The sequence below is a fragment of the Cnephaeus nilssonii genome (assembly GCF_951640355.1).
Source record: "Cnephaeus nilssonii genome assembly, chromosome: X".
Classification (NCBI taxonomy): Eukaryota; Metazoa; Chordata; class Mammalia; order Chiroptera; family Vespertilionidae; genus Cnephaeus; species Cnephaeus nilssonii.
In genome coordinates, this window is record NC_137071.1 from 85,583,648 (window position 1) to 85,605,821 (window position 22,174).

Consider the following 22,174-nt stretch of genomic DNA (forward strand, 5'->3'; position numbering starts at 1 on the left):
CATTTTCTGCACCTCCACCGGGGGCACGTAATGATAGTAGTGACACCCTTTCTTTGGTGTCCACACAAGCCAGAAACCTCTCTTTAATTGTACACACAAAGGGGCATTGTTTTGATTTCGTATCATACAAAAGGGAAGCTGGGTGGGGACCCCTATGTATTTATACTTTCTTGCCCCACCCATGGACCTCCTTGAAGTCCAGCGTGTTTGGTATTATTGGTACCTATATTAGTCAGAGGATCAGCCCACGTAAGGGGTCTTACCCATGAAGGGTCAGGAGCGTAAGATCAAAATACTTACCCTCTTGTCCCCGGTAAAATTACCGTACATCTGATGATTGCTAGCGTGGCTAGAGAGGCGTTCTCAGGCATTTTTGGGTTTCTGGTTACCTCACAATTTCTTCCCTGCGGTTTGACGTTCTGATTGATGTTTCTCTGTTTCTGGATCTATTTCCCCCCCCCATCGGTTTATGTTGTTCATTATATTCCACAAATGAGTGAGATCATGTGATATTTATCTTTCTCTGCCTGGCTTATTTCACTAAGCATAATGTTCTCCATCTCCATCCATATTGTTGCAAATGGTAAGAGCTCCTTCTTTTTTACCGCAGCGTAGTATTCCATTGTGTAGATGTACCACAGTTTTTTAATCCACTCATCTGCTGATGGGCACTTAGGCTGTTTCCAAATCTTAGCTATGGTGAATTGTGCTGCTATGAACATACGGGTGCATATATCTTTTCTGATTGATGTTTCCAGTTTCTTGGGATATATTCCTAGAAGTGGGATCACTGGGTCAAATGGGAGTTCTATTTTTAGTTTTTTAAGGAAACTCCATACTGTTCTCCACAGTGGTTGCACCAGTCTGCATTCCCACCAGCAGTGCACGAGGGTTCCTTTTTCTCCACATCCTCTCCAGCACTTGTCATTTGTTGACTTGTTGATAATGGCCATTCTGACAGGTGTGAGATGGTACCGCATTGTTGTTTTGATTTGCATCTCTCTAATGATTAGTGATTTAGAGCAGGTTTTCATATGTCTCTTGGCCTTCCTTCTGTCTTCTTTCGAAAAGTGTCTATTTAGATCAGTTGCCCATTTTTTGATTGGGTTGTTTATCTTCTTTTTGTTAAGCTGCATGAGTTCCCTGTAAATGTTGGAGATTAAACCCTTATCGTTGATATCATTGGCAAATATGTTCTCCCATGTAGTGGGCTTTCTTGTTGTTTTATTGATGGTTTCCTTTGCTGTGCAAAAGCTTTTTATTTTGATGTAGTCCCATTTGTTTATTTTCTCTTTAGCTTCCATTGCCCTAGGAGCAGTATCAGCAAAGAAGTTCTTTTGGCATATGTCAGAGATTTTTTTGCCTGTAGATTCCTCTAGTATTTTTATGGTTTCCTGTCTTATGTTTAAGTCCTTGATCCATTTTGAGTTTATTTTTGTGTATGGTGTAAGATGGTGGTCTAGTTTCATTTTTTTGCATGTATCTGTCCAATTTTCCCAACATCATTTGTTGAAGAGACTGTCTTGACTCCATTGTATGTTCATGCCTCCTTTGTCAAATATTAATTGAGCATAGTGATTTGGATCAATTTCTGGGTTCTCTATTCTATTCCATTGATCTATATGTCTGTTCTTGTGCCAATACCAGGCAGTTTTGAGAACAGTGGCTTTGTAATACAGCTTGAAATCTGGTATGGAGATCCCACCTACTTTGTTCTTCTTTCTCAGGATTGCTGTGGCTATTCGGGGTCTTTTTTATTCCAGATGAATTTTTGGAGAGTTCGTTCTAGGTCTGTGAAGTATGCCGTTGGTATTTTAATGGGAAGTGCATTGAAATTATAGATTGCTTTGGGTAATATGGACATTTTGATGATGTTGATTCTACCAATCCATGAACATGGTATGTTCTTCCATCTGTTTATGTCTTCCTCTATCTCTTTTTTCAGTGTTGTGTAGTTTTCCGCATATAGGTCTTTTACCTCCTTAGTTAAGTTTATTCCTAGGTATCTTAATTTTTTTGGTGCGATGGTAAATGGGATTGCTTTTTTAGTCTCTCTTTCTGTAAGTTCATTATTGGTGTATAGAAATGCCATAGATTTCTTAGCATTTATTTTGTATCCTGCTACTCTGCCAAATTCATTTATTAAGTTTAGTAGTTTTTTGATGGAGTCTTTAGGGTTTTCTATGTACAGTATCATGTCATCTGCAAATAAGGACAGTTTTACTTCTTCTTTTCCAATTTGGATGCCTTTGATTTCTTCTTCTTGTCTGATTGCAATGGCTAGTATTTCCAACACTATGTTGAACAGGAGTGGTGAGAGTGGGCATCCCTGTCTTGTTCCTGTTCTTAGGGGAAATGGTTTTAGTTTTTGCCCATTGAGTATGATGTTGGCTGTGGGTTTGTCATATATGGCTTTTATTATGTTGAGGTATGATCCTTCTATTCCCAGCTTGCTGAGAGTTTTTATCAGGAAAGGGTGTTGGATTTTGTCAAATGCTTTTTCTGCATCAATTGATATGACTATATGGTTTTTATCTCTCAATTTGTTTATGTGATGTATCACGTTTATTGATTTGCGAATATTGTACCATCCTTGCATTCCTGGGATAAATCCTACTTGGTCGTGGTGTATGATCTTTCTGATGTATTGCTGGATTCGATTTGCTAGAATTTTGTTGAGGATTTTGGCATCTATGTTCATGAGGGATATTGGCCTGTAATTCTCCTTCATTGTGTTATCTTTACCTGGTTTTGGTATTAGGGTGATGCTGGCTTCATAGAAGGAGCTTGGAAGTGTTCCTTCTTCTTGAATTTTCTGGAATAGTCTGAGGAGGATAGGTTTTAGCTCTTCCTTGAATGTTTTATAAAACTCCCCTGTGAAGCCGTCTGGCCCCGGGCTTTTGTTTGCTGGAAGCTTTTTGATAACTTCTTCTATTTCTTCCATAGTTATCAGCCTATTGAGGTTTTTAGTCTCTTCCTGAGTAAGTTTTGGAAGGTTGTGTTTTTCTAGGAATGAGTCCATTTCCTCCAGGTTGTCTAGTTTGTTGGAGTAGAGTTGTTCATAGTATTTTTTGACAATCCTTTGTATTTCTGTGGGGTCTGTTGTTATTTCACCTCTTTCATTTCTGATTTTGTTTATTTGGGTCCTCTCTCTTTGTTTCTTGGTGAGCCTGGCTAGAGGTTCATCAATCTTGTTTATCCTTTCAAAGAACCAGCTCTTGGTTTTGTTGATCTTGTGTATTGTTTTTTTGGTCTCTATGTCATTTATTTCTGCTCTGATCTTTATTATTTCCTTTCTTCTGCTCACTGTGGGCTTTTCTTGTTGCTCCCTTTCTAATTCTTTGAGTTGTTGAGATAGATGATCTATTACCATTTTTTCTTGTTTTTTGAGGTAGGCCTGTAGAGCTATACATTTGCCTCTCAGGACTGCTTTCATTGTGTCCCATAGGATTTGCAATGTTGTGTTTTTATTGTCATTCGTCTCCAGGATGTTTTTAATTTCTTCTTTGATCTCATTGATGACCCAATCATTGTTTAGTAGCATGCTATTCAGTTTCCAAGTGTTTGAGTTTTTTGGAATGTTTTTATTGTAGTTTATTTCTAATATTATGCCATTGTGGTCTGAGAAAATGCTTGATATGATTTCAATCTTTTTGAATTTGGGGAGACTTTGCTTGTTACCCAATACGTGGTCTATTTTTGAGAATGTTCCATGTGCACTTGAGAAGAACGTATATTCCATGGCTTTGGGGTGAAATACTCTGAAGATGTCAATTAGGTCCATCTGATCTAGTGTGTCATTTAGAATTGCTGTTTCTTTGCTGATATTTTGTCCAGAGGATTTATCCATTGATGTCAGTGGTGTATTAAAGTCCCCTACTATGATTGTATTGATGTCGATCTCTCCCTTGATATCTTCCAGCAGATTTTTTATGTATTTGGGCGCTCCTGTGTTGGGTGCATATACGTTTACCAGAGTTATATCTTCTTGCTGGATTGCTCCCTTTAGTATTATGTAGTGGCCTTCCTTATCTCTTATTAAGGCCTTTACTTTGAGGTCTATTTTATCTGATATAAGTATTGCAACCCCAGCTTTTTTCTCATTTCCATTTGCCTGAAAAATGTTTTTCCATCCCTTCACTCTCAGTCTGTGTGAGTCTTTTGCTCTAAGGTGGGTCTCTTGTAGACAGCAAATATATGGGTCATGTTTTCTTATCCATTCAGCTACCCTATGTCTTTTGATTGGTGCATTTAATCCATTTACGTTTACTGTTATTATTGATAAGTATCTGTTTGTTGACATATTTTTCCTTAGTGTTTGTGTTTCTTCTTGCCTTTCTCTTTCTTCTTTTTACAGCAGCCCCTTTAGCATTTCTTGCATTGCTGGTTTGGTGGTGATGAACTCTCTTAGCCCTTTTTTGTCTGTGAAGCTTCTGATTCCACCTTCAATTTTGAATGATAGCCTTGCTGGGTATAGTATTCTTGGATTCAGTCCCTTGTTTTGCATCACTTTGTATATTTCATTCCATTCCCTTCTGGCCTGGTGTGTTTCTGTTGAGAAATCAGTTGATATTCTGATAGGAGATCCCTTGTAGGTAACTTTCTGTTTCTCTCTGGCAGCCTTTAAGATTCTTGCTTTGTCGTTGGTGTTCGTCAATTTAATTATGATGTGTCTTGGTGTCGGTCTTTTGGGGTTGAACTTGTTTGGGACTCTGTGTACTTCTTGGACTTGGATAGTTTTTTTCTTGCCAATATCAGGGAAGTTTTCTGTCATTATTTCTTCTAACAGGTTTTCTATTCCTTGCTTCTCTTCCTCTCCTTCTTTTATCCCTATTATTCGAAGGTTGTTTCGTTTTGCGTTGTCCCGAAGCTCCCTTAGGCTCTCCTCTTGCTTTTTAAGTCTTCTTTCCATTTGCTGCTGTGTTTGTGTGTTTTTTCCTACCTTGTCTTCTAATTCGCTGATGCGGTCCTCAGCCTCTTCTACTCTACTCTTTAAGCCTTCCATTGTGTTCTTTATTTCAGCTATGTCGTTCTTCATCTCCTCTTGGTTTCTTTTCATGTTGGTGACATTTTCATTCAGCTCCTTATAGCTCTCATTGAGTTGTGTGTATTTCTCATCCATCCGTTTGAACATCCTTATAACGAATACTCTGAATTCTTTCTCTGTTAAGCTGCTAGCCTCAAGTTCATTTAACTCGCTTTCTGGTGTTTCTTCCTGTTCCTTCCTTTGAGAATTTCCTTTCTGTCTTCCCATGTTTTCCTGTAATGTTTTAATTGTAGTTCCAATTGCTTTGCTACCCAGGATCTTTTGGTGATGGTGCTACTGGTATAATCTCTCAGTTCTCCTGGGCTTGGCAATCTAGTGTAGCTCCCTACTTGAGCTACTTGGGTTCTCTTGATGTAGGCCTGGAAGCTTGAGAGGCACAACTATGGTGTCTAAAAGTCAGCAGCTATGGAGTGGGGTGTCCCAGTTTTTGCTGTCTTGCACCCTTAGTTGAAATCACGCGTGTCCAGTGGGAACTCACAGTGGCACCCAGGAACCGTCTGTTGGGAGAGCTCCCAGTGGCTCCCACTAGCACCCTGTGTGTAGATGGGCTCAGGGTGCCTGCCTATTGTAAATTCCCTTCTGTGAAGGTGTGTTTGCAGGTGCACAGCTCTGACGCACTTTGAGGGACTTTGGCACTGAAGTTAAACAGCTAGGGTGTATGTGGGAAGTTATTCAGGAGAAAGGAATTCAGAGTTTTTGCTGTGGGGCAGCGCGTCCTTGGCTGTACAGAGTAACTCCCAGCAGGGGCTCACAGCAGCTCCCCAGAGAACACTGTGGATATATGGGCTCGGGGCGCCTTCCTTTGCTGTGGCTGAGGGTTTGCCAGCCCTGGAGTGTGCGCGAACTGGTGGCGCACCCGCTGGCGCACACCTCTGACGCAATTTGAGAGACTCTGGCACTGAAGTTAAACAGCTAGGATGTATGTGGGAAGGTATTTGGGAGAAAGGAGTTCAGATTTTCTGCTGTGGGGCAGCGCGCCCTTGCCCGCACAGAATCACGCCCAGCAGGGGCTCAGAGCAGCTTTCCAGAGAACCCTGTGGATATATGGGCTCAGGGCGCCTTCCCCCACTGTGGCCGCGAGCTTGCCAGCTCTTGAGTTTGCCAGCCCCCCAGTGCGCACGAACTGGTGGCGAGCCCGCTGGCGCAAAGCTCCGAAGCCCCCTGGCACTGAAGTTGCACCGCAGGGGTGTCCCTGGGCAGCTATTTAGGAAGAGGCAGTTCAGAGATTCTACTAAGGCCGTGCACCCTTGACTTTGAAGAATAACCCCCTCAGGGGCTCTCAGTGGTTCCCAAGCACTGCCTGGGTAGTGGAGTGCCCGGGTGCCTATGGGCTGGGGACGCAGCGAGTCCTGAGTTCCGGCGCTGGGGAGGGGGAGGTTGCACTTACTGCTTTCAGCGGCGCACTTTTGGAGATGGAGGTCTCAGGGTTCTCGTTTCTGCAGCTGGAGTGGCAGGTCTTCTACCAGAGTGGCTTTAGTGACCAGGTTTGCTTCCAAGACCAGACTAGGTGGTGGTAAGGTTAGGATTCTAGTATCTAGCAGTTCCGTTCTTAAAGATGGCGGGGTCTCTGTGCCACTGGTGTCCTCCCTGGAGTGTTTGCAGCGGTCTCGGGGTTTTGCCAACCAAGACTGCCTGGATTGGATGCCCCCTGGAAGAACTGCAGGGTCTAACTGTCCCTATTTCATTCACACACACACCCACACAGGTCCACACACACCTCTGTCACTCCTTCACTCGATCACACGCTCACCCTCCCTACCTACCTGCCGGTCGCCATCTCCCAAAAGCTCCAGCATTATCTTTAAACAACATGTAATTCTGCTACTCAGATAAACTTGGCATTTGTGTTGGTTTCACTCACACTAGTACCAATAAATTGCTTGGCATGGCTGATCTTATTGCCTTTAAAGGAATTACAGTATTATGATGCGTTAAATCAGTAGCATCTGTAGCCACTATAAGCTTTGTATGATCTACTTTTTTATTGACCTGAGACAGAAAATTTCTTCAAGTAGTTCTCACACCACAGACTTTACACTGTGGTAAATATTGGAATCATTTTCACACATTGGAATTTGGAACTATTAAGAGGAACCAGCTAGACATAGAATGTGTATTGTTTTCCCAACATAAATCCTTCTTGTACAACTGTTTGTTTTTGCATGTGTGAGGAAAAGGTCCCAAACTTCTGGGACTAATTTCTTCCAGTTGAAGAATAAGTGATGAAGTGATCAACATGATTGAGCTCCTACACTTGTTCAGCATAGAGAAAATTCACAAACTGCCTTGTGGCACCTCAAGTTAGGAAGTGAGAATAGATGTTGGTGGCTTAATCCAGTGCCATTCACTCTTTGATTTATTTGACAAATACTTGAGCAATATTGTTGGTTTTGAGAGGATTGCACAGACTTGCTCTCAGCCCTCAAGGAGTTTAAAATCTAATTAAGGAAAAAAGATATGTCTTGCTTGGTATTGTTATTTGCCTTTTTATATGGAGAGACTGGAGCCAAATTAAAGAATAGGGAGTGTTTACACTGGCAGACGGTAAAAGGAAGACTTCTGACATACTTCGTGAATGAGATACAAATGTGTCTAGACTCCTCTTTTGGGAAATGAGGGAATGATCAGAAGTCTTTGAGGAGGTTTATGTTTGAGCAAATTTTGTCTGGGGTAGTGTATCAGAATGGTGGAGGAGAGTGAAATAAGAATAGGGGAACAGCAGTTAAGAGGTCATTGTAATAATCCAGCTGTAAAATGATGGACATCAAAATTATTGTCTTTAGAAGTAAAGCTTAAAAGAAAACATGCAAAGTAAGTATTCACTTATTTTTCTTTTTTAAAATTTATTTTCCCCCATTGACCCCTCCAGCCCACACTTGCCCACACCCCAGCCCCAGGCCTTCAGCACCCTATTGTCTGAGACTTATGCATACAAGGTGTTTGGTTGATTACCTCCCACCCACCCATCTCCCCCGCCTTCTCTCTGAGATTCTGCACTCTGTTCCATGTTTCCATGTCTCTGGATTCACTCCGTTCATCAGTTTATTTTGTTACTTAGATTCCACATATGAGTGTGAGCATGTGTTACTTTTCTTTCTCTGACTGACTTATTTCACTTAGTATGATACTCTCCAGATCTCTCCATGCTGTCTCAAAGGGTAAGATATTCTTCTTTTTTATTGCTGCATAGTATTCCATGGTATAAATGTACCATAGCTTCTTTATCCACTCATCTACTGATGGGCACTTGGGCTGTTTCCAGATCTTAGCTATTATAAAGTGTGCTGATATGAACATAGGGTTGCATACATTCTTTCTGATGTTTTGGGTTTTTTAAGATATATCACTGGGCCTAATGGCAGTTCCATATTTAATTTTTTGAGGAAACTCCATACTGTTTTCGATAGTGGCTGCACCATTCTGCATTCCCATCAGCAGTGCAAAAGGGTTCCCTTTTCTTCACTTTCTTGCCAACACTTGTCATTTGTTGATTTGTTGATGGTAGCTATTCTGACAGGTGTGAGGTGATACCTCATTGTCGTTTTAATTTGTGTCTCTCTGATGATCAGGGACTTTGAGTATTTTTTCATATGTCTCTTGGCCTTCCTGTATGTCCTCTTTGAAGAAGTGTCTATTTAGGTCCTTTGCCTGTTTTTTAATGGGATTGTTTGTCTTCCTTTTGTTAAATTGTATGAGTTCCTTATATATTTTGGATATTAACCCTTTATCAGATGTATCATTGCCAAATATGTTCTCCCATACAGTGGGCTCCCTTTTCGTTTTGTTGATGGTTTCTTTTGGTGTGCAGAAGATTTTTATTTTGATGTAGTCTCATTTATTTATTTTCTCCTTAGTTGCCATTGCCCTAAGAGCTGTATCGGTAAAGATATTGCTATGACAAATGTGTGCTATTTTGCTGCCTATGGCTTCTTCTAAGATTTTTATGGTTTCTCATCTTACAAATAAGTCCTTTATCCATTTTGAGTTTATTTTTATGTATGTTGTAAGTTCGTGATCTAGTTTCATTTTTGGCATGTATCTTTCCAATTTTCCCAACACCATTTATTGAAGAGACTGTCTTGACTCCATTGTACGTTCTTGCCTCCTTTGTCAAATATTAATTGAGCTAGCCCTTCCCATGTGACTCAGTGGCTGAGGTTTTTGTTTGTTTGTTAATCCTCACCTGAGTATATATTCCCCTTGATTTTTAGGCAGAGTGGAAGAGAGAGGGAAAGACAGAAACATCACACCCTGACCAGGCCTGAGCAGGGCCTGGATTGGGGAGGAGCCTGAAACCAAGTTATATGCCCTTACCAGAACTGAACCCAGGACCCTTTGGTCTGCAGGCCGACGCTCTATCTACTGAGTAAAACAGGCTAGGGCAGTTGAGTTTCGACCTATGAACCAGTAGGTCATGGTTTGATTCCCAGTGGGGCACATGCCCGGGTTTGGGGTTCAATCAATGATTGTTTTTCATCATTGAAGTTTCTAATGCTTTCTCCCTCTCCCTTTTTCTCTGATATCAATAAAAAATATACTTTAAAAATAGACTAAACTAGACTTTTGTTTTTGGTTGTTGGAATATGGGAAATTGTGTGAAAAAGAATAATATCTCTTTGGGATTTTCAGCTTGAATGTCTGGGAGAAAAGATTTTACCATCAGTTACAAATTGTTAAGCCCCTTTAAAAGCACTAGAACTTCATGCTTTAGGGCACAATTAATTGAAAGCAGATCTCTTCCAGCCCCTGAAGTCCCTCGGGTTGCTTTCAAATTTTCTCAAAATAGCTTTGGGTTCTATTCCACAGTCACGTGGTCGGCAAACTGCGGCTCGTGATCCACATGCGGCTCTTTGGCCCCTTGAGTATGGCTCTTCCACAAAATACCACGGCCTGGGCAAGTCTATTTTGAAGAAGTGGTGTTAGAAGAAGTTTAAGTTTAAAAAATTTGGCTCTCAAAAGAAACTTCAATCTTTGTACTGTTGATATTTGGCTCTGTAGACTAATGAGTTTGCCGACCACTGGCACAGTGGTACTGTTCTGAACAACTTATTTCTGAATTATACCTGTTTATAAATCCTTGGAGTACCCTAAGTGAGCAAATTTATGAAAAGGCTTTTGTGGTCTTTTGGTAAATAAAGGAGATAAGAGGTGAATTTCAAGACCAAGCTGCATTCCCAACTTCACTTGAATGAGACATCATTTAGGATGTCTAGTACAGTGGTTCTCATTATACAGGTGGGCCTGCAATCACCTAGGATCCATGAGTCTCACCCCAGAGGGTCTGGATCTCACTGATCCAGTATATTAGTAATCTAGATATCAGTGTGTAGAAACCCACACTTGGATATCTTTTTTTTTTCCTTTTTTTTCTTTTCTGTTAATCCTCACCTGAGGATATTTTTCCATTGATTTTTAGGGAGAGTGGAAAAAAGAGGGAAATACAGAGAGAAACATTGATGTGAGAGAAACACATTGATTCGTTTCCTCCTTCATGAGCCCCGACCAGGGCCAGGGCCCAAGGAGCCTGAAACTAAAGTATGTGCCCTTGACTGGAATCATACCTGGGACCCTTGGCTCCGCATGCCAACGCTCTACCCACTGAGCCAGACTGACTAGAGACACTTGAATGTCTTTTGACAAGCACCCTGGGATATTCTAATGACAAGAGGTCCAAGAACTTCACTGAGAAACACTACCTTAGACTCATTACAGCAAGCATGCCAAACTCAAAGGCCAAATAAACAAGGTTTACATTTATGTGGGCCGCAAAAAAAGAAAAGCTTCAATTTTCATAGAAACTTAGGTTTATTACAATAGAGACATGCTGAAATAAATGAGTAATCATTAACATAAAATGATAGACAATTTTAATAAAAATTAATATTTTTTCTTGAACATTTACTTACCAGACACTGAATAACTGCACAAATTAATAAGCGTAATGCAAATAAACCTATTTTTCTTGTTCTCCGAAAGTGAAATATTTCCTGTTGCGCACACCAAACAAGTCAATCCAAGACTAATGACGTGGCAATCGGCTGCTAAAATATTTGCTGCTAGTATTAGTGGAGAGAAATGGTGCGCCTGTGCATAAGGTGCATCAGGGAAATGAATGCAACACGATTATAGTAATCAATTAGTGAACGTTATAGTTCGTTATTAATAATTATGTATAACAGAATATTGTAAAAATTAAGATGCAATTTTTGTTAAAATGTTTCTTACATACCGTTATATTGGCTGGGCTGCAAAAATATTCATTGTGGGCCACATGAGGCCCGCAGGCTGGGAGTTTGACATGCTTGCATTACAGTTTCCTTAGCTTAATCCTATCTCTAGGGTTGGATATTTTATACTTTTTGCAGGTACAGGGTTTGAGTTTGTCGTCCATTGGGATGTGTGTGTGTGTGCTGAAATACATAATAAATAAATACAAGGAGGTTTGCTATTACTTGGAGATGCACCCCTGTTTCAGCCTGATCTTAGAATCATTGGGATGTTATTAGTAAGAAGGAGACTTGAAATGATAATAGAGCCTTGAAAATGGCTTCCCATCTGTTGTCTTTGTCTTAAAAATGACATTTCTCTCCCTCTATATTTTGACCAAAGCCTCAAACACTTCTACTTGTAAGATCCACAAACATTTAATTTTGTGATATACGGTGGAATTCAATGAATACGAACCTCAGAAAGAAAACACTTACCTTAAAATTTCCCAGATGATAAAATTTGAAACTCTGTTATAAAACGGAGTTGGGGGGATCATTTGGTAACCTCGAAAGATACCTTAGTGACATCCTTTAAAAATAAATGCCATATGGGTCTTGTTTCTAGTCTGCAGGAAACAACTAATTTCTCCACTACTATGAAAAGGTGTATGGCATGCCTTTGCAGCACTGACAGCACTCTGGCTGGAACCCCCTTCTTTTGGTGACACCTGCCGGGGAAGCCCACATCAATAAAACATCTGGAAGTTCTCTGATGTAAGGAAGACTGTTTCCAGATCTGTTCTGCATGGTATCTCGCTAAGAACTGTTCCAAGATGATTAGCATATGTCTATGATGGTTAACTGAGTCTCAACATTTCAGAAACTTGAACTGTGTCAATGGAATGCCAACTAATGTTGGGCTAGCTCAAAGGTACAGCTAGGTCCCCACAGATTTAATATACAGGGCATTCTGTTTTACTCATGTGCTGATTTATTGTAGTACATACCTTGTTCTAATGGGTATGCTTTAGGCTAGCCCTATCTGCCAACAGGGAAGGAGATAAGTCAGGAACTGATATAATTGTTTTGGTAGACATGATATAAAAACTGTTTTCAGTCTGAGTTTTGAGGCATGAATGAATATTGCCTTAGTTCATTAAGAGACCACAGACACCATTTGGAGGGTACTGTAAGGAAGTGTCCATTCAACTATCTTGCCTGTGCTTAGAATTTCATCATTGGAGTCATTGCATACAAAAATCTTTCAAGCCTTAACCAGTTTGGCTCAGTGTATAGTGTCGGCCTGCAGACTGAAGGGTCCCAGGTTCAATTCCGGTCAAGGGCATGTACCTTGGTTGCGGGCACATCCCTAGTTTGGGGTGTACAGGAGGCAGCTGATCGATGATTCTCTCTCATCAATGTTTCTAACTCTATATCCCTCTCCCTTCCTCTCTGTAAAAAAATCAATAAAATATAAAAAAAAACTTTCAAGTGATTGCAGCTGGGGAAAATAGGATAAATCACCTATTTTTAAATTATTATTTTACTGATGACACTGGTGAGGAAATATAATTTTCAACAAGTGAGTGTAGCCATGTAACTCTTCAATAAAAATTATCTGTGAGCTCACTCAAAACAACTACATAATCAGGTGCTTGTGCAACAAGGTAGTCACCTGCATTTCAATAACCCCCCTGCATTGCATGTGGCAAGCAGGCATCCTTTTCCCATGCATCCTCACTTAAATATCAAAATTATCCTTTGCTATGCTCCATCACAAGTAGTGGGATTAGTGACAAGAGATGGCCTTCTCCAAACAAGTGAGTGGTAGAGTTTTATTTTCTAAGGAAAAGGATTACTAAAACCAAGTAGTTCTTTTGGAGTTTCCGTATTTTATGAAACCAGTAGCAATTTTATCCACTTCTGCTTGTTACTTAACTGCAATTCTGTTATTTGCCATTTTTCAAAATATGAAAGAGTTATTTCTCAGGGACCTTAGGAGTCTAGATAGATATCATGAGGGAAGAATCAAGGAATAGGTAAATTTATCTAAATTTATTGAGGGCAGAAGAAATAGCCAAGAATTCCTGAAAATGACACAAAACAGGTAAGTTTATAGAGAAAAACAAAATGCAATACTGCCACAGAACAAGTATATAGGATTGAGAAAAGTGATTTCTCAAATAATATTATTACTTTGGTCAGAACATGGTGTTTTATCCTTTATTTTATACTAGAGGCCCAGTGCATGAAAATTTGTGCACTCGGGGGAGTCCCTCGGGCCCGCCTGCACCCACTCACAGTCCAGGACCCCTCGGGGGATATCTGCCTGCCAGCAGTCAGATATCTCTCTCACAGTCCGGGAGCCCTCACTCCTACTGCCGGCCTGCTCGCTGCTCCTTACCACTTGGCCAACTGCTCCTTAGCCCTGTCTCAGAGGCTGGAGAGGCTCCCGCCACTGCCACTGTGCTAGCCAGACATGAGCCTGGCTTCTGGCTGAGCGGCGCTCCCCCTGTGGGAGCGCACTGACCACCAGGGGGCAGCTCCTGTGTTAGGTATCTGCCCCTTGGTGGTCAGTGCGCATCATAGCGACCGGTCGTTATGCTGTTCAATTTGTATATTAGACTTTTATTATATAGGATGCTAACAGTTAAAAGACATCTACATAATTTAATCCTTACAGATTACACATATAATGAATGTGATATATTTTAGTGTGATATATCGTATTGAAAGGTCAAATGGTTGGTATAATTATCTATGTACAGTTGCAAAGATGACTTTGAGATCAGGAGTCCTTTCTACATTACTTACAGATTCTTAAAATTAAGCAAAAGGGAAAACTGTCTTGACCTATTCAAACAACAAAGAAGCCTGTTAGAAATTGGGAGACCTTTTAAGTAGTAAATCATCAACCATAAGTATTTAATGGAAATTACAATCCTATATAATAAAAGCCTAATATCCAAATTGTCCCCTCGACTGTGAGTTTGACCAGGAGTTCAACCAGGGGGCAGGGCCAGCTGGCCAACTGCTTGTGGCCCCTCCCCCTGACCAGTCCCGCCCCAGCCAGTGGCAGCAGCAGGCAGCCAGGGGAAGGGAGGCCCCAGCTGGCAGCCAGCAGCCGCTAGGGACCCTACCTGTGCACAAATTTCGTGCACTGAGCCTCTAGTCCTATATAATAAAACCTTAATATGCAAATCAACTGAATGGCAGAATGACCAGTTGCTATGACATGCACTGACCACCAGAGGGCAGACACTCAACACAGGAGCTGCCCCCTGATAGTCAGTGTGCTCCCACAGGGGGAGCAACACTCAGCCAGAAGCCAGGCTCCTGCCTGGTCAGTGTAGCTGCTGTGGCGGGAGCCTCTCCTGCCTCCACAGCAGTGCTAAGGACCCCTCGGGGAATGTCCACCTGCTGGCTTAGGCCTACTCCCATGAGAGGGTGCAGGCTGGGCTGAAGGATGAATGTCATGCACTGGGCCTCTAGTTTTAAATAAAATTAAGCCTTGAAGACAGCAGAAGTGAGTCTTGTAGCAAAAATATATTATTAGAATATGCAAATCATGGTTTAAATTTGCATTTATGATATTTGTTTGTTTTTGCTTTGGGTATTTATTATTTTAAAAAGGGAAAAGCCAATCTCTTTGTGAGGCCAGGAGAAGGAGAAAGAGTATTTGTTAACAGATTTTCATCTTAGGGTTAGAGCAGCACTTGAACCTGAAGATCTGGGTCAGGAGGCTTGGCCACCAATATATGTTTGTATAGGTTCACAGTCCCTTAATATTTGAAATAAGGTCAATGAAGGGTTTAGGGTTTCCCTTTATAAGAGAGCAGTGGAACTCAGTGAGTACTATGGGCTAAATGTTTGTTTTCCCCAAGAATTCATATGTTGAAAACCTAACCTAACCCCCAGTGGGCTGGTATAATTGACCCTTGAACAACACAGGTTTGAATGGCACAGATCCACTTACACATGGATTTTTTTTCAATAAATATGTGCAGTGCTGTAAATGTATTTTCCTTTATGAAAATTTTATTTTATCTGGCTTACTTTATTGTAAGAATACAGTAAGTATATTACACATATAACATACAAAAATGTGTTAATTTACTATATTATTGGTAAGGCTTCAGGTTAACAATAGGCTATTAGTAGTTACGTTTTTGAGAAAAATTATACATGGATTTTCAACTGGATGGGGAGTCAGTGCTGCTAATCCTCATGTTGTTCAAGAGTCAAGTGTATTTGGAGATGGGCAGTTGGGAAGTGATTAGGTTTAGATGAAGGTGGGGTCCTTATGATGGAGTTAGTGCCCTTATAAGAAGAAAGCAGATACTCTCAATCTCTCTTATTTCCTCCCTCCTCCCACACTTTATTGTGAGGATACAGCAAGAAGGCTGCTTTCTCCAGGAAGGAAATCAGCCAGCACCTGATATTGGAGTTACAAACCTCCAGAACTGTGAGAAATAATTTTCTGTTTTTAAGCAATGTGGTCTATAGTATTTTATTGAGCAGCCTAAGCTGACTAAGATAGTGATGTTAGATGAAACACAGCTAACAATTTAGATTGGATAAGGAAACTGATTTTTGAATTATGGCTTATTTATATTAATCAGTATCCAAATTTTATAATTCTTAACGTAGGTGATATGGTGAAAATACTGCTTGCTTTACAAATTTTACTTATGAGGGAAAATATTTTATATATACATGTTTTATTCCATTTTCCCATGCTTGTAGAGAAACTAAGTTTTGACTAAATGAACATGACCTGGTATCTTTTGGTGTCTTCTATGAATTATTTTTATTATTTTTTTATTTTATTCATCTTTATTGCAGAAATTATTATATATGTTCCCCTTTTCCTCCCATTGACCCCTTCTAGCCCACCTGTACCCCTCACCCCAGGCCTTCACCATCCTATTATCTGTATCCATGGGTTATACATATATGCATACAAGTTCTTCTGTTGATCTCTTCCCACCCACCCACCCTCCCCCATCTTCCCTCTGAGATTTGACAGTCTGTTCCATGCTTCTATGTCTCTGGATCAGGGGTCCTCAAACTTTTTAAACAGGGGGCCAGTTCACTGTCCCTCAGACCGTTTGAGGGCCGGACTATAGTTTTAAAAAAACTATGAACAAATTCCTATGCACACTGCACATATCTTATTTTGAAGTAAAAAAAAAAAAAACAAAACGGCAAAGACACCCGCATGTGGCCCGAGGGCTGTAGTTTGAGGATGCCTGCTCTGGATCTATTTTGTTCATCAAACTCCACATATGAGTGAGATCATGGGATACTTGGCTTTCTCTGACTGGCTTATTTCACTTAGCATAATATTCTCCAGGTCCCTCCATGCTGTCTTAAAAGGTATGAGATCCTTCTTTTTTTACTACTGTATAGTATTCCATGATATAAATGTACCATAGCTTTTTTACCCACTCATGTACTGTTGGGCACTTGGGCGGTTCCCAGATCTTAGCTATTGTAAATTGTGCTGCTATGAACATAGGGGTGCATACATTCTTTCTGATTGGTGTTTCGGGTTTTTTAGGATATGTTTCTCAAAGTGGGATCACTGGGTCAAATGGCAGTTCCATATTTAATTTTTTGAGGAAACTCCATACTGTTTTCCATAATGAATGCACCAGTCTGCATCCCCTAGCAGTGTGCTGGGGTTATTTTTTCTCCACTTCCTTGCCAGCACTTGTTATTTGTTGATTTGCTGATGGTAGCCATTCTGACAGGTGTGAGGCGATACCTTATTGTCATTTTAATTTGCATCTCTCTGATGATCAGGGACTTTGAGCATTTTTTCATATGTCTCTTGATCATCTGTATATTCACTTTGAAGAAATGTCTATTTAGGTCCTTTGCCCATTTTTTAATTGGGTTGTTTGTCTTCCTTGTGTTAAGTTGTATGAGTTCCTTATATATTTTGGATATTAACCCTTTATCAGATATACCATTGCCAAATATGTTCTCCCATACAATGGGCTCCCTTTTCATTTTGTTGATGGTTTCTCTTGCTGTGCAGAAGCATTTTATTTTGATTAGTCCCATTTGTTTATTTTCTCCTTAGTTTCTTTTGTCTTGAAAGATGTATCTGTAAGCATATTGCTATGAGAGATGTATGAGATTTTGCTGCCTATGGTTTCTTCTTGGATTCTAGGATTTTTATGGTTGCACATCTTACTAGTACATTTAAGTCTTTTATCCATTTTTAGTTTATTCTTGTGTATGGCATAAGTTGGTATTCTAGATACATTTTTTTTTGCACATTCCTGTCCAATTTTCCCAACACCATATATTGAAGAGACTGTCTTGAACCCATTGTATGCTCTTGCCTTCTTTGTCAAATATTAATTGAACATAATGGCTTGGGTCAATTTTTAGGGTCTCTGTTCTATTATATTGATCTATATGTGTGTTCTGTGCCAGCAGTACCAGGCTGTGTTGAATACCGTGGCTTTGTAGCATAACTTGATATCTGGTATTGTGATCCCTCCAACTTTGTTCTTCTTTCTCAAGATTGCTGCAGCTATTTGGGGACTTTTTTGATTCATATAAGTTTTTGGAGTATTTTTTCTAGATCTGTGAAATATGCCATTGGCAATTTAATAGGGATTGCATTGAATCTAAAGATTGCTTTGGATAGTATGGGCATTTTAATGATGTTTATTCTACCAATCCATGAATGTGGTATGTTCTTCCTCTTATTTACTAGTACATCTTCCCCTATTTCTTTTTCCAATGTCCTGTATTTTTCAGATTACAAGTCTTTTACCTCCTTAGTGAAGTTTATTCCTAGATGTCTTATTTTTTTTTATTGCTATGGTAAATGGAATTTTTTTTGTTTAGTTTCTCTTTCTGAGAATTCATTATTGGTGTATAAAAATGCCATCAATTTCTGGGGGTTAATTTTGTATCTTGCTACATTGCCAAATTCATTTATTAAATCTAGCAGGTTTTTGGTGGAGTCCTTAGGGTGTTCTATGGACATCATCATGTCATCTGCGAATAATGAAAGTTTTACTTCCTCCTTTCCAATTTGGATGCCTTTTATGATTTCTTCTTGTCTGATCACTGTGGCTAGCATTTCCAGTACTATGATGAATAAGAGTGGTGAAAGCAACATCCCTGTTTTGCTCCTGTTCTTAGGGTAAATGGTTTTAGTTTTTGCCCATTGAGTCTGTTGTTCACTGTAACTTTGTCATCTATGGCTTTTATTATGTTGAGGTATGACCCCTCTATTCCCACTTTGCTGGGAGTTTTTATAAAAAATAGGTGTTGGATTTTGTCAAATGCTTTTTCTGCATCTATTGATATGATCATGTGTTTTTTGTCTTTCAATTTATTTATGTGATGTATTACATTTATTGACTTACAAATATTATACCAGCATTGCATCCCTGGGATAAATACCACTTGGTCATGTTGTATGATCTTTTCAATATATTGCTGGATTCGGTTTGCTAATATTTTGTTGAGGATTTTAGCATCTATATTCATCAGGGATATTGGCCTATAATTCTCTTTCTTTGTAGTGTTCTTATCTGGTTTTGGAATTAGGGTAATGCTGGCCTCATAAAAGGAGCTTGGGAGTGTTCCTTCCTCTTGGATTTTTTGGAATAGTTTGAGGAGGATAGGTGTTAGTTGTTCTTTGAAGGTTTGGTAAAACTCATCTGTGAAACTGTCTGGACTAGGGTTTTTGTTAAATTTCCTTTACTTTAAAACTTAAGCCAAAGTATAAAAGATTTTATAAAAGACCTTAAGGATTTCACAGTACCAATGTAGTTTATCAGAACATCATTTAGATTGGGTATGAAGACAGAGACTGTTTTCATTAGTTTTTTTTAGCAGTATCATACATTTAATAGATATTTATAATATGAAAATGAACATGAATGTTGGGGGTGTGGGAGAGGGAGAGTATGAACATAGTGGACTGGAATGGGGGACACGTAGTCAGAACACATATGACTATAGCAGAGTTGCTGAGCATTGACACCGCTATCCTTTCCTGCTTTTCTGGCTTGGCCTACCCATTTCAACTCAGATTTGGCTCCTCTGTTATTCACATCCAGTCTGTTCATGCCTATCTACTATATAGACTAGCTCTCAGAATTCTGGCTACTCTGCCCAGAGGCAGCCTTAAAGCTCTTTGACTCCAGATGGTTTCTCTCATCCTTTGGGTGGTTAGTTTCCTTAAGATAGGAACCTCTGCATTCATGAGCCAGGTCTTGAAGCCTGGGATTTGTGTTTAGTCTCTCACTGAAAGTATGCATCTCCTTCTTTCACTTCCCTACAAAGGTGCAGATCCCCATCTGTTGGAGCAGGGCCATGTGATGCCATAGGACTTTTCATGGACTCTGGCTTTCATTGTCCCTGTATAACAGAGCCCTGTGTGGCACCTCTATGGTCCAATGCCTGCACCATCTCTGATATATCCTTCCTTCTTTGCTTCCCAGTGGTTTCTTGCCTTTCTTCACCAGAGCCCTACTTCCTGACCCTGGCTACCCTGAAAGTTGGAAGTGTGAGGTTTGGCCTTATGTTTCATTGCTATACCTACTTCCCTAAGCTGCCTCAGATGTCATCAACTCTCTAATCTCTCATGTCATTTAATGTATGCCTAATGTATCAAAGGCATCTTGGCACCATACATAATTATCTATCCACTGAAGAGTATAAATATGACAGCTAAACTCCTAAACATATAACTTGAATTTAAGGTCAGAAAAAGTAGCTGAACTAAAACTAAAACAAATGATTAAGGTAAATATTTTTATATTAATATTTTAATATTAAGTTTAAGGTAAATATTTTTTAGCACAGGAGGTATTAATTTCCAGAATATCTCTATGGTTAAAAAAATCTTTAAAATGTTTTAAAAATAATTAGATAGTTGAGCAGGTCATTGTATTCTTTCTTAACTTCACCTTATTGTTCTAAACTGTATTAACTCTGTGTTATGAAAAGTGAAGAAATCAACACCCTAACACTTCTTTCGCAATCTGCCATGACATTTTTATTACTTCTTGTTCAAGGTTTACAACTTTATGTGCTTAAAACCATAATACACATTTTGTTTAGTCTTAGGTCTATATTCAAATGAATTCAGTCCTTACCACTACTACTTTTGCAAGAGCTTTTGTAAGTTTTTTTTAAAGCTCATCCAGTGATTCTGATGCACAGTGAGGGTTCAAACTGCTCAGGCTTTAGGGTCATTGGGTGAGGACTGAGTGAGGAGTTTAAGAATCAATAAACAACTCCTCACAAAGAGATCACTAAATACCTGATTTCAGAAGACTGCTCTGGGGTTGTGCAATTTATTTCGAAAAGAGCTCTTTGAGTTTTGTATGAGAGGGAGAAGTCTGGCTGTCTGGAGTTCTCAGTGAGAGAGACAAGTAGGGTTAGAAGTGTCTCATATATACAGATTTTTTTTTTATTAAACTATTGAGATCAGACTCTCTGAAGAGTTTTGGAGGGTATAGTAGTTTCCTCCAAGATGAACATAGCAATTGTTTTCAAAGTGTAGTTCCAGGATTGTAGCATCAGTATCACCAGGAAATTACTTAGAAATGTAAATTTGGAGGCCCCACTGCACCCCAGACGCACAAAATCAAACTTTGGGGTTTTAAACAGGGGATTCTGATGCATCCTTAAGTCTGAGAGCCAAAAGGCTGCAGGATCCAAGTGTGCTCTGTGGACCAGCTGTACCCAACAACACCTGGAAGCATGTTAGAAATGGAAATTTACAGGCCCCACCCCGACCCACTTCATCAGAATCTACATTTTAACAAGTTCCCCAGGTCTTTCATATACATATTAACATATTTCAAAACACATTTGTAAAAGTACTGCTTTGTCTAGGCCAGTGGTTCTCAGCCTTAGCTGTACTTACAGAATCAACTCTGCAGCTTTAAAAAATCCAAATGCCAAGGCATCACCCTAGACCAATTAAATTAGAATCCTTGGGGGTAGAGCTGGGCATTACTAGCTGCAGAAGCTCACTGCTTGATTCCAATATGCAGCTCAGGTTGACCACCATTTCTGTAGGCTGTGACTTACTTTACCTTGCTTTCTTCATTACCATTCTTCTGTCTGTTTCTAGGAAGTTGATAGTCCTCATTTGCTGACACCACCCATTCATTCATTTACAGTCTATTAACTGTTTTGTATGTGCTGTATACAGTGTTTTTCATTCTTTGTCATGTTAATTGTGGTAGTGGAGATAAATACATATGGTCAATACAACTTTGAAGTCAGCATATTTATCTTTATTTATTTGTTTTATAAATCTTTATTGTTCAGATTATTACAGGTGTTCCTCTTCCCCCCCCATAGCTCCCCTCACCTGATTCCCCACCCCACCCCATACCCTTCCCCCCCCACTGTCTTCATCCATAGGTGTAAGATTTTTGTCCAATCTCTTCCTGCATCCCTCAGACCCCCTTCCCCCTGAGAATTGTCTGTCGCCTCCCTTTCTATGTCCCTGATTCTATTATATTCACCAGTCCATTCTGTTCTTCAGATTTTTTTATTCACTTGATTTTTAGATTCACTTGTTGGTAGGTATGTATTTGATGTCTTTTTGTTGTTCATAATTTTTACCTTTACCTTTTTTTTTCTTCTTCCTCTTCTTAAAGAATACCCTTCAGCATTTCATGTAATCCTGGTTTGGTGGTGATGAACTCCTTTAGCTTTTTCTTGTCTGTGAAACTCTTCGTTTGACCTTCAATTCTGAATGATAGCTTTGCTGGGTAGAGTAATCTTGGTTGTAGGTTCTTGCTGTTCATCACTTTGAATATTTCTTGCCACTCCCATCTGGCCTGCATAGTTTCTGTTGAGAAATCAGCTGACAGTCGTATGAATACTCCCTTAAGGTAACTAACTGTTTTTCTCTTGC